Source organism: Girardinichthys multiradiatus, chromosome 8 (assembly GCF_021462225.1).
Source record: "Girardinichthys multiradiatus isolate DD_20200921_A chromosome 8, DD_fGirMul_XY1, whole genome shotgun sequence".
Lineage (NCBI taxonomy): Eukaryota > Metazoa > Chordata > Actinopteri > Cyprinodontiformes > Goodeidae > Girardinichthys > Girardinichthys multiradiatus.
In genome coordinates this window covers 3,694,084-3,710,189 of record NC_061801.1, presented here as the reverse complement: position 1 = coordinate 3,710,189, position 16,106 = coordinate 3,694,084, and the positions used below count along the sequence as shown (strand labels likewise).

The window sequence follows — 16,106 nt, the reverse complement described above, 5'->3', positions numbered from 1 at the left end:
GAGGGAAACCAGGAGGAACCGTGAGTTGCCAGTACCAGTTCAAGTTCTAGCTACCCTGCTGTCCTTTTAACCAGAGCTTTTCAGAGGGAGCTCACTGGTAGGTCGGGTATTTAACAGTCATCCATGAGCCAGGACATGCCAGCCATATGTTGCTCACATATAAAAGGTTTCCATAAATTGTAGTTCTCATTTGCAGCGAGGAACCGATTTCTGAATGTAATCAGAGCTGTGACTGCACTCATACTTCTATAAGGGCACCAGGTGTAAGTGAAAATGCTTATGTGAATAGAAATGAAACAAATGTCTGTGCAACCTATTTGTGATGCCCAAATGTCTCTCACAAATGAAATGGCACATTGGCCTCTTTAACTCATGATTCCTTTATACTATAAAAATAATTATAATTAATCCAATAATAATAGTTGGGGACAAACCTCCGTGCGTGATGGCTGGGTTTTAGGTAATTTTCTATTTTTTATGTGACGTCCTGAATGATTGTAAAGATTTGAAGTTCTTCACATGGTATGTGTGTGGTAACAGTCTTTCTAATAGAAATATGGGAGGAATTTTCACATCCTTATAATGATCAGCAATGAGCTACAGGGGTTGGACAATGAAACTGAAACACCTGGTTTTAGACCACAATAATTTATTAGTATGGTGCAGGGCCTCCTTTTGCGGTCAATAAAGCGTCAATTCGTCTTGGGAATGACATATACAAGTCCTTCACAGTGGTCAGAGGGATTTTAAGGCATTCTTCTTGCAGGATAGTGGCCAGGTCACTACGAGATACTGGTGGAGGATAACGTTTCCTGACTCGCTCCTCCAAAACACCCCTAAGTGGCTCAATAATATTTAGATCTGGTGACCAGGCAGGCTATGGAGATGTTCAACTTCACTTTCTTGTTCATCAAACCAATCTTTCACCAGTCTTGCTGTGTGTATTGGTGCATTGTCATCCTGATACACGGCACCGCCTTCAGGATACAATGTTCGAACCATTGGATGCACATGGTCCTCAAGAATGGTTCGGTAGTCCTTGGCAGTGACGCGCCCATCTAGCACAAATATTGGGCCAAGGGAATGCCATGATATGGCAGCCCAAACCATCACTGATCCACCCCCATGCTTCACTCTGGGCATGCAACAGTCTGGGTGGTACGCTTCTTTGGGGCTTCTCCACACCGTAACTCTCCCAGATGTGGGGAAAACAGTAAAGGTGGACTCATCAGAGAACAATGCATGTTTCATATTGTCTACAGCCCAAGATGTGCCCTCCTTGCACCATTGAAACCGACGTTTGGCATTGGCATGAGTGACCAAAGGTTTGGCTATAGAGCCTGGCCGTGTATATTGACCCTGTGGAGCTCCCAACTGACAGTTCTGGTGGAAACTGGAGAGTTGATGCCGTAATTTGGGCAGCCGTGGTTTCATGTTTGTTGGATACAATCCCCGAACATCCCTTTCAGACAGCTTCCTCTTGCGACCACAGTTAATCCTGTTGGATGTGGTTCGTCCTTCTTGGTGGTATACTGACATTACCCTGGATACCGTGGCTCTTGATACATCACAAAGACTTGCTGTCTTGGTCACAGATGCGCCAGCAAGACGTGCACCAATAATTTGTCCTCTTTTGAACTCTGGTATGTCACCCATAATGTTGTGTGCATTTCAATATTTTGAGCAAAACTGTGCTCTTACCCTGCGAATTCAACCTTTACACTCTTCTTTTACTGGTGCAATGTGCAATCAACAAAGACTGGCTACCAGGCTGGTCCAATTTAGCCATGAAACCTCCCACACTAAAATGACAGGTGTTTCAGTTTCATTGTCCAACCCCTGTATTATTGAGCTCAATGCAGCAGCTAGACAACGCTGTTTGGATTTGATGCGGACATTGTAGAACTACACAGGTATGAGCCGAAAAATGTTTTATTTTCAGTCAGGTTTGAGTCACTGATGTCATTCAAGAAGTTGTTGGTTTGCCTTAACTGACTACAAATAGCCCTCAGTCTTTCTTAGCGTTTTTCTGCCAAATGGAAACCGGTTTGGACTATCACAGCACCATTGCCAAGGTTATTTGGACCCGTGATGGGTGACTACGTTGAATATGTTTTTATGCACAGAGACTGGGCAGTCTAAGTGCCACAGGCAGCTATGTGAAATCTACCACAAATTGGGATGTATGAAGGCTACGTGTGCGGTGACATGTCTACACAGTTTCGTACATCTGATTGTCTTTGTGTGCTGTAAGTTTCTGAATTTCTCCCTTCCACAAACGTTTAAATGAAAGCTGTGCAATCTTTCACACACAAGGCCCCAGGTCTCCAGAGCGGTCCTCCACAGCCTTCGCTGGGTCTCCAGAGTAGTGCTGCACAGCCTTTGCCGGGTCTCCAGAATGGTGCTGCGCAGCCTTCGCCAGGTCTTCAGAGCGGTGCTGCAAAGTCTTCCCCAGGTCTTCAGAGTGGTGCCACACAGCCTTCAGCAGGTCTTTAGAGCGATGCTGCAAAGCCTTCGCCAGGTCCCCAGAGCAGTGCAAAGGAGCCAGCCTCCTCCACATGCCGCAGAGGCCGTCGTAAGAGGGGCGCCTCCGCTCAAGTCATTGATGGTCCGGCTGACCGCTCGGCTCATGTCGTAGGGGGTCCAGACGAGGCCTCGGCTCAAGTCATTGGGGTTCCGGCCGACAACTCGGCTCAAGTCACTGGGGGTCCGGCCGACGTATCAGCTCAAGTCATTGGGAGTCCAGCCGACGCCTCAGTTCCTGTTTACGTCGCTGAGGGTCCTCCCAACGACTCTGAGAGGATCAAGGACGACCAACCTCCATCTCCAGGTCCCAAGATCTTCCAGGGGTTTGAGAAGGAACTGATTCTCATCCTGGTTCCTGAGCTCTGAGTCAAGGGGTTCGAGGAGGAGCCATCACTGGTTCCGGTTCCTAAACCCAGTATCAGGGGTTTGAGGATGAACCACCTCACATCAGTCCAAGCCACTTTGTTTTGTTTCTTTGTTTTGGTTCTGGCCCTCCTTTCCGAGGCCCCATCCGCCTGCCCTATTTGGATTGTCTTGTTTTGGTTCTGGCTCTGTCAAAGCAATTAGCTTCATTCAGTCCACCTGCACCATCCAATCAGTCTCCCTGTTTCTCCTATACCATGCCCTTTATATACACTGCTGTTCTGTTCATTCCTCGATGAAACATCACAGTTCACATTCATCTGTTAATAAGCCTTTTTTGCCAAGCCTATCCTGTCAAACCTGTCCTTGTCTGTTTGCCTATGTTTCACACCTGCCTGCCACCACCTTCTAAAGTGAGTTTTTATTAATTAAAACTTTACTTAACACAACTCAGCCTGCTGTCTGGATTCTGGGGTCCACCACCATACCACACTGTGACAATCTCCTTACCTGTTAGTTTGCGGCTGTAGGTTGTGGTATTCTGTTCGTTTGTGACCCCTAGCCCAAAGTGGTATATCGCTTCCAGGGCGTGGGCGGGAACACCAATCTGTCCGAACTACTGCACCCTGTTGGCGGTTAGACCCCACTGTCTACAACACTTTCTCTTAAAGGGTCAACTTTCAAGCAGAACTAAACTTTTAACACTTTTATTCTAAATAAGGTAGGGGAATGGTTACAGAAATCAGCGCCGAGGCTCCCGTCCTAGATCTTCTCGGGGATCAAAGAGACGAAGCAGCCTCAAAAGCAGGTCACATGTAGTTTTGTATCCGGTACTCCCGCACAAGGGACGTACACACTGTTTATCAGTAGACTATGCATCACCATTCCGGTGTCTATCTGATTTGGTGTGTAATAGCAGGTGTTTGATCCTTAATCTAAGTGTTTCTGCGGCACTCTAATCAACCCGGTTACAGAGTGTTTCACAATCAAACCCAATGTACTAAACTTTATGTCAGACCATAGGTCATTTGTCCTTGTAATGCACATCAATGGGAATTCTTATCCATGTCCTAACAAAATTGGAAACATTAGAATTTTTACTTTGTCATTATAATGTGTGTGAAAACTCATTTATTAGTAAAAAAAGAAAGGTTATTTCTTACAACGGTAAATGAGAAAATGCTTTGTGGTCCCGACAAAACAAACACTCTTTGGGTCCAGATTTGAACCAGAGTCCAGGGTTTGGGGACCCCTGCTATACAAAATAGAATGTTGGTTACCTATTGTAACCCCAGATTCTATAAGTAAAGGCACAGCCCTTTAAGCTCTTGGCCTCACTCGTTCCTAAATGGCTGAAGAAAAACGCCATTTGGGAGCCGATTACCCGGTTTGAGGGCAATTTATACAGACTGGGTAAGGCCCAACCAGCAGGTGGTCGTGCGTGCGCGAAGGGTTAAACCCACTAGTGATAGCCTTAAAGGGCGAAGCGTATATGTCTGGGGTTACAGTACATAACCAACATCTAACATCGTTCCGCCGCCCAGGATATTTACGAGGTCAGTACTAAAAACTGTTTGAGTTCAACCAAAAGGGAGCATCAAAACCAAACGTTTGACATGTAAAATAAATAAAGATTTCTGTTTTGCAAATAACTTTTTAATTCAAATTATTTTGTTCACAAAGTGAAAAAACTTTTATAAACAACACTTTACTTTCAAAATTATAATATTTCATTGCAGTTTTAAACACTTTGATCAGACATTTTTTTTTTCGATTGAAATAACTGAACGGAGCACGTAAATGGAGATTAAAGGAACTAAAAACTTCAGGTGCGCACCAGGTAGTTTCTCATGTGGACCAGATACTTTCTAATGCGCACCAGATACTTTCTTGTGCGATTCTTGAAGTCCTGCGGTCTATTTCGTATGTCCAGTATTGAATATGTTTCTGGAGTAAGCATCACAACTGTGTGCAGGTGTGTGCTGCAGTTATGTGCTGCTGCAAATATAAAAATGTTCCCTTCTCAGCCTTGAGACCAAACATGCATCATTGAATGTCATTATGAATAATGAAATATCTTTACGTTTGTTTTTTGCATAATTTATAAAACTGTAGTAGTGGTACATAATGTACATAAGATTTTATGTCGTGAAATTCATAAAGGAAAAAGCTAGGAATAATAAATTTTTTTGGTTTGGTATGATTTGGTCAACAGAATAATAAACCATGAAGTAGTTGCCTAAAACAAATGAAATTCCATTAACAGTTGCCAAGTATCAGAAAAGACAGGTGCCAATATGGCACAGAATTCCTTGAAAAAAAGGTGCTATCACCAAAGATTAAGGTTTCTTCTGGGCTGACACGTCCAAGAATAGAGTCGTTTGTATGATGACTTCACTCAGTAAGATAATTACTTATGTTACCTTCTCTTAAGAATGAGCAACCAATGCACAAAAATGCTTTGGTAGCACTTTTGTCTCTTCCTGCCAGTGTATGCACAGATAAAATAGAAAATCATTACGCACGAACATGAATTACAATTAGTTTTATTACTTTTCTCCAATAAGCAAACTAGGACAGCCTCTCCTACAAAAAGCAAGGGAGCTTGAAGGGTCCAAGTTAAGACAAATGGAAGAATACCCCTTGGATGTGGACAGAGATTCTGGAGCAAAAAACCCCCACACAATATAAGTACACTCTCAACATGTAATTGCAACATTAGCAAAGCATATTGATGCTAACTAGATATTTATTGTCTTCATGCAGGAGGCAACAGCTTTACATCTTCAGAACAAAGTAAGCTTACCACAGATGGGTTGACTAACACAAAAGATGACTAAATTCACAAAATACTCACCATTATCCATCACGGAATCCAGAAATGCAGTGACTGAGTTGAGGCCACTCCTCATTTCTCACAGATCTGTGGAGGAGGATCAGAATTGAAAAAGGAGAAAACAGGAATGAAACATTAAACTCAAGGATCCAAACAGTTATTGACTTTGTAACAAAAAGCTTTTTTTGAGAGATGTATAGATTTCTCAGTTTGTTCCTGTTGAGAACTAAAGATACTAACAATACCTTTGATAAATGTCTTATGTTTGAATCATAAAATATTTAATTGCCACTTTACTACAAATTAGAGAGGATGAGCGCAAGAGTCATCATTCGTACAACACACTCTTAAATTGTGTTTGCTAGTTTGTGTTTTTAATTGTATTATTTTTTTAAAAGACTTTAAAATACTTTTGCCAAAACTTTTATCTACTCCGGTGTTTTTTTGTGTTTCCATTGTAGTGTCAGAAGCCCAGGCCGTTTATGTAGATTATGTCCTCTGATACTGAGCATGTCCTCATCCAGCTGGTGTGACAATGCATTCTGCGAAAACAGATCTCTGTCTACCACAAAAGCAACGTCTAGAATCCCATTAAAAAACTTAACTTAGACTTATACAGCATGTCAATATCAAATTGTTTCTTAGTGTTTATAAGGAAAAGCAGAAGAACAGCAGTGGGAATATGAGTGGACTATTTAAAGACATGGTTTATGGCATACTCGGAGACTGAATTACAATGACTTCTCACTTAGAGGAAGTTGTAATAATTTAAAGGGACCGTATTCAGATAGATTCTTAGAGTCCCCTCAGACTATTAATTGACTCTTAACTTAGCCTAAAATTCCTGACAAGGAGTCTCAGCTTAAGAGTTATTCAGGTTGTTGCTGAGAGCAACTCTGAGCGAGGAGGGGACCGAAATGCAGGGGGGAGACAAGCCACCCCCGAAAATACTAAAAAGATTGCTAAAAAGATTCCTGCAGTGCAATCACACCTTCATTCAGTAGCAGCTTCTGGTAGTAAATACAAATGATCGAAAGTGATTTCTGGATGACTCATATATTAATGCAATCATACAAGTTTCCTCAAAGATAATTCTGATGGCTGTGGGCAGGAAGACTCTTATGTAGCCTGTATTGCAGTGGACCTGAAGAAGTCTGACTGAGAACACTCCGTTGTTGTATTACAGTCTAATGAAAAGGATGCTCATGGCTGTGCTCTATATTCGTCATTTTATAAAACATTCTTTTTTGCACATTTGGCTTTAAAGGCCCAGGAATAGTTCTAAGAATGGCATCGTTTTTATGAGCTTGTTCAGCTTTTTTAATCACTGGCTCTGATGCTGTGACCCCAACAGAAAACAATGCCTCCTATTTGGACGGTGAACACATTTACACAGCACATCTTCCGATTCACATTTTCTGACCTAATAAACACCGGTAAGGTTAGGGACTAACTCTTTGACGCATAAATGATTATCATCTTGTCATCCCATTTTTTTCCTGTTGATTTCAAAACTACTATTTTGCAAAGAAATCTGCTGCAATTTTTTTTTCTGTAGTCAATGTTTGTTAAATTAAATTGTTGAATTAAATCAAAATAATCTAAAAAATAATTGGGAATACACAGTAAAAGCCTGATCGGTGAAATTTATAACCAAAATCATAATGTCAACATAGCATGTTACACATTTTAAAGAATGGAATATAGCACTGAACATAATACTCCTTTTCCAGCTTATTTGCAGGGCCTAAAATCTCCCAGTCACAAAAGAACAGAATCTAGACAATGCTGCAAAAAAGTAGTATATATTTTCTAAGAAAATAGTCTGCTTTTGTTTCCTTGAATGCTGTAAAATGTTTACAAATAGCTACATTTGCAGTTAATTCCAAGTTAGACATACTGTTTTGGTCCACAAGGTGGAGCTAAATTGAATTAAATTGTTAGATTAAATGTAATTTGTTTTGAAGTGTTTGCCCTTTTAAAATGGTACTTTTGGGATGTTATTAATACATGACAAGAAAAATAGCAACAACGCCCTTTAGGCTTTTATAAAACTGATCAAGAGTAAGTTTAAGCTCTTTATATAATGGCACCGAAGGGTGACCAGTTATCTAGTCACACATTTCTGTTATTAGCTGTCCAGCTGAGGTTTTTACACAGGCCAGTATGGCATTACACATGCCAGTTTTGTTTAGAATTTAAACACATTTAGAATTAGAACCACAGAGGAAATGAAACACGTTCACTTCCCTCAAGGTGAAGACAAGACAGCAGCCAGAGTCGCTGTAAGGCGACAAAACAAAGACCTCAAAGTGTATAATTCACATCACATAGAACAAATTTTCCATTTCTCAGTTCACTGACTCCAAGTGAACCAGAGCCACCTCATCCTGAAGGGGAACATGAAGTCTATGTATTCTCTTTAACTTGAAATGTCACACTGTTGCACAATCTCTCTCATGCTGTGTTGAATATAGCTCTGCTTCTCGCCTTGTGCCTCCAGACAGCTACAGAGAAGTTACAACTTTACATCAGTTCTTCACTTTGCAAAGTTTGTTTCAGGGTTTGCGCTTAACTTTTAACCATTAAATATAATAAACATTCAATTCAATTCAATTCAAAGATACTTTATTGATCCGCGAGGGGAAATTAGAACATGTTCTCATTTACTAAATTAGTTTCTCAAGAAAAAAAAAAATAATGTCCCTGATTCCTTGCTGATGTAGTATTATTCTTTCAAAACTAATGAAAAGGCTTTATTTTGCATTGTATAAAATTTCTAAATTTATTTCTAAATAAAGGACTATTAAAAAAAAGTAGCTCTTAATATGGGCTTTTTTTGTTTCATATCTAGAGGTTTTAGAGTGTATCTTGTTTTTTGCAAACCTCAGTTTTGCAATTATCTTTGTTTAATCACAGACTGGAATTGGGTAGAATGTGTTTTTGTACAATTGAACTGAATTATTTTAAAACCTGCTAAAGCTCAGATCATTTATATTTTAAAACTTGTGAATAGTCTATGACTGTACAGAACAGAACAGAACAAAATGGAATAGAATAGAATAGAATAGAATAGAATAGAGAAGTAGAACAGAATACACGTAGTTATTAGTCCTAGACTGGAAAATCTATTTGTTTCAACAGTTGGTATCAAAAAATATAACCGGTAAAAAATTGTAAACAATATAAAATATAATTACACATATTTTATTTTGGTTTTGCAACTGTAATTATACATTGGACTTAAATTTTCAATAAAGTAATTTTTGATGTCTATAGCATACCACCAATCCAACACTCTGAATTTGGCATTATTTTCAAAGACATCAACGCATTTCAAATAAAAGTTAGCTATGTGTCACCAGTGTTCTTTTCTTTCTTTCCTGTTGTACAACTGACATGTTGGTCAGTGAGCAGATTTAAAAAAGGAAGTAAAAGAATAAAATTGTTAAGGAAGTCGTTGAAATGAGGAAGCTTAAGAACTTACACATAGCACTTAGACTGAAGGTTAGTCTGCTCAAGTTGGACAACACTGCCAGGATCACCTGTAATTTGCTCACAATTTTTTGTGTTTGTTTTAATACTTTTTGTGTTTAAGGACCTGGCTGAAGTTTAAATGTAGATGACCTGTTCATATGATTTACATTTCTCTGCCAGCTACTGAAGGACTGATAGAACTAAACTAGACAAGGATCTGTCTCTGGAACACGCTCCTGTTTTCAGTAAGTGCAATGAAGCAATTTTCTTTACCAAAAATGGGTATGGGTTCACTGTTACTGATTCAAAATGTTCTGTTAATACTCAACAATCATTAGGAGCTGTGACGAACTGTAAAAAAAAACTTTTACAGCACAAGGATCAATATATTTAGCTCTGTTGTTTTTTTTACACAGTAAAGGATAGTGTAGATTTATTCTAACAGTACACTAAAATATCTTATCAGACTGGTTAAAATGCAAGCTTGCAATTGGAATTTCAAAACTTATATTTCATGGAGTGATAGATGATCACTTAAGTCTTGGAGCATGTTTTGTGGATTGGATAAGTTTTTTTTGTGAAAAGTGATTAACATTTTTAAATGTATAGATATAAAGTGTCTGCTAAACATGTGTTGGTTTGTCAGCTTATTTAACAGCTTCATTTTGTTTATTGTGACTTTTTTTTTCTTAATTACTTCTACAGAGGTACTTAAGTACTATTATATTATAGTTGAAGACTACTTAACTCTGCTGGACCCGGAACTTAAATAGATAAAAAGAAATCATCAATTAGTATGTGTATTGAGATAAAATTAGGTTCTACATGAAGATTTCCAAGCAAAATGTGAATACATTTCAAAAAGATCTACACACGCATGGTCACTTTGAGAGGTAAATACTCATATTATTTAAGATGTTTGCATTGCTGGAGCTAACAACTTCATCTTCTTCACTTGTATAAGTATCCGTTTACACGCTGAAGCAAAAACTCTTGACGTTATTTTGTAAGTTTAGGCAGAATATAAATTTCTAGTTGGTTCTTTGAGAAGCTTTTCGCTGTTAAAATGTCGTTCACATGGTCAAAGCTCACAAATTCTGACTTATAGATTGCTTTTGACATATTGTTTTATATATGCGGTTTATAGATTTCTGAAAACAGATATAAATATGCACAGGACGTAAAACTGACCCACATTTTATGCCACAGTATAGCATATACCTTAACTAGGCCTTTCATAGGTTTCTTCTGCTTCAAAGAAGGAAGACAGTCTGTTTTTATGTTGATATTTTGGACATCAAAATTATTACATCCCCCAGGTTTGAATGCTTGTTGGGATTGAATTTATTACAATAATTGTTTTTATGAATGAGATTTATCAAATGCACTTTTGATCCTGCTTTTGAGCAAAATCAGTTTGGAAATTTGGTTTTCAGTAATTTGTTTGACTTGGTTTATGAATAACTTAAGCATTCCTTCCAGTCTAGCTTAAAGCCTGGCAGGAGCTTTCAAAAACAGATCTTGTATTATTTGCAGGTTAGTCCAGGGGCTTATTTGTAAACTCTGCATTCTTGAAAAATTTTGGAAGCTTTTAATTTCTGCCTGTGGGTTGAGATGAGATGGATCAGAGAGTGGTCAGAAAGTCCCAAAGCAGCCCTGGTGACAGCATGATATGCATCCTTTAAAGTTGTGTAGCTGTGGTCAAGAGTGTTTTCATCACTGGTGGTACACTTAATGTGCTGTATTTGGGAAGATCGTTTGAGAGGTTTGCACTATTAAAGTCCCCAAGATCAATGATGAGAGAATCTCGATATTTTTCTCCACGTCTGTTATCAGCTCAGCCAGTTGTTTTTCAGCCAACCAGCACAAATGAAGAGAAAGAGAGTTTTTGAGAAATTACTTCAACTCAGGACTACATGTCTTCTTCAACTCTGGTATCTCTGCACCAATCTTTGTTTATATAAAGGTAGATTCCGCCCCCTCGCTTTTTCCCTGATAAGTTTGCGTTGCGGTTCACTCTGAGCAGCTGAAAGCCTGGTATCAGAAGGGCACAGTCCAGAGTGTTCTGATTTAGCCAGGTTACGGTAAAGAAAGGTCTGAGTTTTTACAGGTGAGGAGAAGCATTTTGTCCACCTTGTTGGCCAGGAAATGCACATTTGCCAGGTAGATTGAAGGCAAGGGTGATTGTAATCCAAGATGTCGGAGCTTCACGAGCACGCCAGATCTCTTTCCTCTCCCGGCCTCCAGCCGTCAGTGTAGTGCGCTGTGCTGCTAACGTTACTGTGTGACATTAGCTACGTTTACATGGACATAAATAATTGTAATAAACAGCTGAATGAACTAAAAATGTGTCATATAAACATATCAGTCGGAATATTCTGATCGGATTTGGCAGGATCGCAATGAAATTGTAATCCGACTGAGAGGGGTGGTTTATGCCATTTGACAATCCAATCGGCTTGCATGTAAACGCTTGGCAAGATTAAGTTATTCTGAATGAGGCAAACTGACCCGAGTACACATGTGCACCCTGCGTCAGCGTGGTGTATTTCCACATTGAATGGATAGTCACTCTGGCTAGATGTTAACAGAATATTCTGATCGGCAAATTTACATGACACATTTTTAGTTTGATCGCCCATTTTATTCCCATTACTTATGTCCATCTAAAAGGCAAATCAAAATTTTTTTTTTAATCCGAATATATTTTAATCCGATCGTAAAATTTTGTGCATGTAAACAAAGCTAATGTCACATTAAAGTAATCTGAGTGAAAAAATAAAAATAAAAAATTGAAAATCGTCGTCATCTTTCGCTTCATCTGGGACTGGGTCGCGGGGGCAGGAGACTCAGTAGAGACACCCAGACGTCCTTCTCCACAAACGGACCGGCATAGCTAACCCATTACTGCGGCAGCCATACCGTTCCGCCTGTCTATCTCACGCTCCATTCTCCCCTTACTCCTGAACAAGGCCCCAAGATACTTGAACTATATCACTTGAGGCAGGAACTGCCCTCCAACCTGAAGAGGACAAGCCACCCTTTTCTGGTTGAGAACCATGGCCTCGGACTTGAAGGAGCTGATCTTCATCCCAGCCACTTCACACTTGGCTGCGAACTGCTCCAGTGCATGCTGTAGGTCTTGGCTAGAGGGGGCCAGCAGGACCATGTCATCTGCAAAAAGAAGAGACAAAATCCATTGGCCCCCAAACCAGACCCCCTTCGGCCCATGACTGTGGCTAGAAATCCTGTCCATAAAAGTTATGAACAGGACCGGTGACAAAAGGCAGCCCTGCCAGAGTCCAACATACACCGGGAACAGGTCCAACTTAGTGCCGGACCAAACTCCTGCTCTGTTTGTACAAGGACCAGATGGCCCCTAATAAAGGTCCCCGACTCCGCACTCCTGAAGCAACCCCTGCAGGACACCACGAGGGACACAGTCGGATGCTTCCTCCAGGTCCACAAAACACACGTGGACCGCTTGGGCAAACTCCCATGAATCTTCGAGCACCCTGTAGAGGGTGTAGAGCTGGTCCAGTGTTCCACGGCCGGGACGAAAACCACACTGCTCCTCCTGAAGCCGAGGTTTGACTATTTGACTATGGGCCGGACTCTCCTCTCCAATACCCTGGTAGGTTGAGATGAGATGGATCAGAGAGTGGTCCTTACCAAGGAGGTTGAGGAGTGCGATCCCCCTATAGTTGGAACACATCCTCCAGTCACCCTTCTTATGAAGGGGGACCACCACCCTGGTCTACCAGTCCAGAAGGACTGTCCCCGACCACCATGCAATGTTGAAGAGGCGTGTCAACCATGACAGCCCCACAACATCCAGAGACTTGAGGTACTCAGGGCAGATCTCATTCACCCCCGAAGCCCTGTCACCATGGAGCTTTTTAACCACCTCGGTTAAATAGAAAATAAAAACATAAATAAACTTAATACTAATAATGTTTGTATTATTTTATATGTAAGAATGTCTTATATATGTTCTTTAATGTATAAAATGATCGACTGGGATAATTATCTGGATCACAGCCCAGCCAGAACTAATAAAATAAGGCACAGGGGTTCAGATGTGAGGGGGGTGTGGGAGGAGAAGCAGAGAGAAGAGACGCTACTGCCTGGACTGGTGAAGTGCCGAAGTTTGCCTGAAGAAGTTACAATTTTGGGCTTTATGAGGAAGTTCTTTTCTCAGCCATGGCGATAACGAGGACAAGGACTTTAAAGCGCAAAACTACAGACTTCTGACCACGGTGAAGTTAGTTTAAGGATGGATATTGGATATTTGTGCTCCAGGGATTCAGCGGGACTTCCTCCAGACTGAACTGATGCAGGCAGGCTGATTATGGGCAGCTGCTCTGTGGCTGCTCCCTCCTCCTGCTGACGCTGGTTCTCTTAAGGAGCATGAATAAATGTCTGAACCTTGGTGGTATTGTTTTTTCTGTTTTGGGGAAAATGTATGTGCATCTGAACAGTGAATTTAATGTGTGATCAGCTGGTTTAGGATGTTATTAAATACAGTGCCCTGTCTGGATGTAATTTAAAAAGCTGATGTGTCCTTTTTCTTTTCTTTCAGCCTTCAGGCATGATTTATGATTTGTAAATAGTAACATTATATTTGGGTTTGACCCGCTCTGGCCATTGTGGTCCTTAATATTATTGTAGTCTCTTTTCAGTTTTATAAAATTTCTTAACTTTTTTCTGCACTACCTCCTTGAAAACCTTCTCAATTCTACTGGTCCCATGGTCAATCAGTGAAGAGAGTACAAACAGGAATGGAAATGCTTGCAAAGTGAGCCGAGTGGAGTCAAGTAGGGCCAAATCGAGCCAGTGCCACTGACTATGTGCAGAGAACCCTAATTTTATTTTACTGCTGTTGGTCATCTTTGTACTTTTATTTCTCCCCCTGCATGGGATAATTTTTATTTTAAAGGAAAGTAGATCTGGAGAATTAGATTGAAAATCTTATGCCATTGAGTTTTTCTAATCTTTATTTAAACTCTCACATCAGGGAGAGTGAACTTAAAATGGCCATTGATAAATTAAGGAAAGCCACAGGCTATTATAATTTTTCTAATGAATTGTTAAAACAACCTGGTTTGTTTCCAATTTTGAATAGTCTTCTCTTCACTTGTTTTGAACAGGGTTTGGTTCCTTCAGATTGACAAAAATCTATAATTAAGGACAAAGACAAACTATTTTAGAAAGATGAGTCACACACTGACTACATTTACATTCTGTTTTGGACCTACCATTTTGTCTATCACCAAAATATATAAATAAAAACCTTGGGAGTTATTATGGGCTAATTTCTTACCTTAGAAGAAGGAATAAATGTTCAATCAGGCTTAGCAGGTAGAGCATTAGGCACCGTTATAAATAAAGTCTTGTCAAGACCTGGGCTATAGAACATACACTAAACTGTACAGATCCTGTGTCTGTCCTGTTTTAGATTACAGAGCAGGGATTTGGGGTTACTGTCAACAGCCCTTGCACTATTTTCTATGTGTGCACAGAAACAAATTGGCTTTGTACAAAGATATGGGATGGGAACTGTGTCAAGTCAGATACATTGGAGATATGGTGTGACTGTGGAACAGGTTTACTAATACTGGTCCTTCTCAAAATATTAGCATATTGTGATAAAGTTCATTATTTTCCATAATGTAATGATAAAAATTTAACATTCATATATTTTAGATTCATTGCACACTAACTGAAATATTTCAGGTCTTTTATTGTCTTAATACGGATGATTTTGGCATACAACTCATGAAAACCCAAAATTCCTATCTCACAAAATTAGCATATCATTAAAAGGGTCTCTAAACGAGCTATGAACCTAATCATCTGAATCAACGAGTTAACTCTAAACACCTGCAAAAGATTCCTGAGGCCTTTAAAACTCACAGCCTGGTTCATCACTCAAAACCCCAATCATGGGTAAGACTGCCGACCTGACTGCTGTCCAGAAGGCCACTATTGACACCCTCAAGCAAGAGGGTAAGACACAGAAAGAAATTTCTGAACAAATAGGCTGTTCCCAGAGTACTGTATCAAGGCACCTCAGTGGGAAGTCTGTGGGAAGGAAAAAGTGTGGCAGAAAACGCTGCACAACGAGAAGAGGTAACCGGACCCTGAGGAAGATTGTGGAGAAGGGCCGATTCCAGACCTTGGAGGACCTGCGGAAGCAGTGGACTGAGTCTGGAGTAGAAACATCCAGAGCCACCGTGCACAGGCGTGTGCAGGAAATGGGCTACAGGTGCCGCATTCCCCAGGTCAAGCCACTTTTGAACCAGAAACAGCAGCAGAAGCGCCTGACCTGGGCTACAGAGAAGCAGCACTGGACTGTTGCTCAGTGGTCCAAAGTACTTTTTTCGGATGAAAGCAAATTCTGCATGTCATTCGGAAATCGAGGTGCCAGAGTCTGGAGGAAGACTGGGGAGAAGGAAATGCCAAAATGCCAGAAGTCCAGTGTCAAGTACCCACTGTCAGTGATGGTCTGGGGTGCCTTGTCAGCTGCTGGTGTTGGTCCACTGTGTTTTATCAAGGGCAGGGTCAATGCAGCTAGCTATCAGGAGATTTTGGAGCACTTCATGCTTCCATCTGCTGAAAAGCTTTATGGAGATGAAGATTTCATTTTTCAGCACGACCTGGCACCTGCTCACAGTGCCAAAACCACTGGTAAATGGTTTACTGACCATGGTATCACTGTGCTCAATTGGCCTGCCAACTCTCCTGACCTGAACCCCATAGAGAATCTGTGGGATATTGTGAAGAGAACGTTGAGAGACTCAAGACCCAACACTCTGGATGAGCTAAAGGCCGCTATCGAAGCATCCTGGGCCTCCATAAGACCTCAGCAGTGCCACAGGCTGATTGCCTCCATGCCACGCCG

General features: G+C 40.7%; 1 protein-coding gene across 6 annotated transcripts in view; it reads left to right on the top strand.

Moving 5' to 3' along the window:
* syk (spleen tyrosine kinase) overlaps window positions 1-16,106 on the top strand; it is a 116,075-nt gene that overhangs the window by 56,698 nt on the left and 43,271 nt on the right. For 3 of the 6 annotated variants that reach the window (XM_047372468.1, XM_047372467.1, XM_047372470.1), the window contains one exon: window positions 2,317-9,447. The exons of 1 other annotated variant lie outside the window; for it this stretch is intronic. The gene's annotated coding sequence lies outside the window, so the exon portion shown is untranslated. The remainder of the gene's footprint in view (window positions 1-2,316; window positions 9,448-16,106) is intronic. 2 more of the 6 variants (XM_047372469.1, XM_047372471.1) reach the window with 2 other exon arrangements.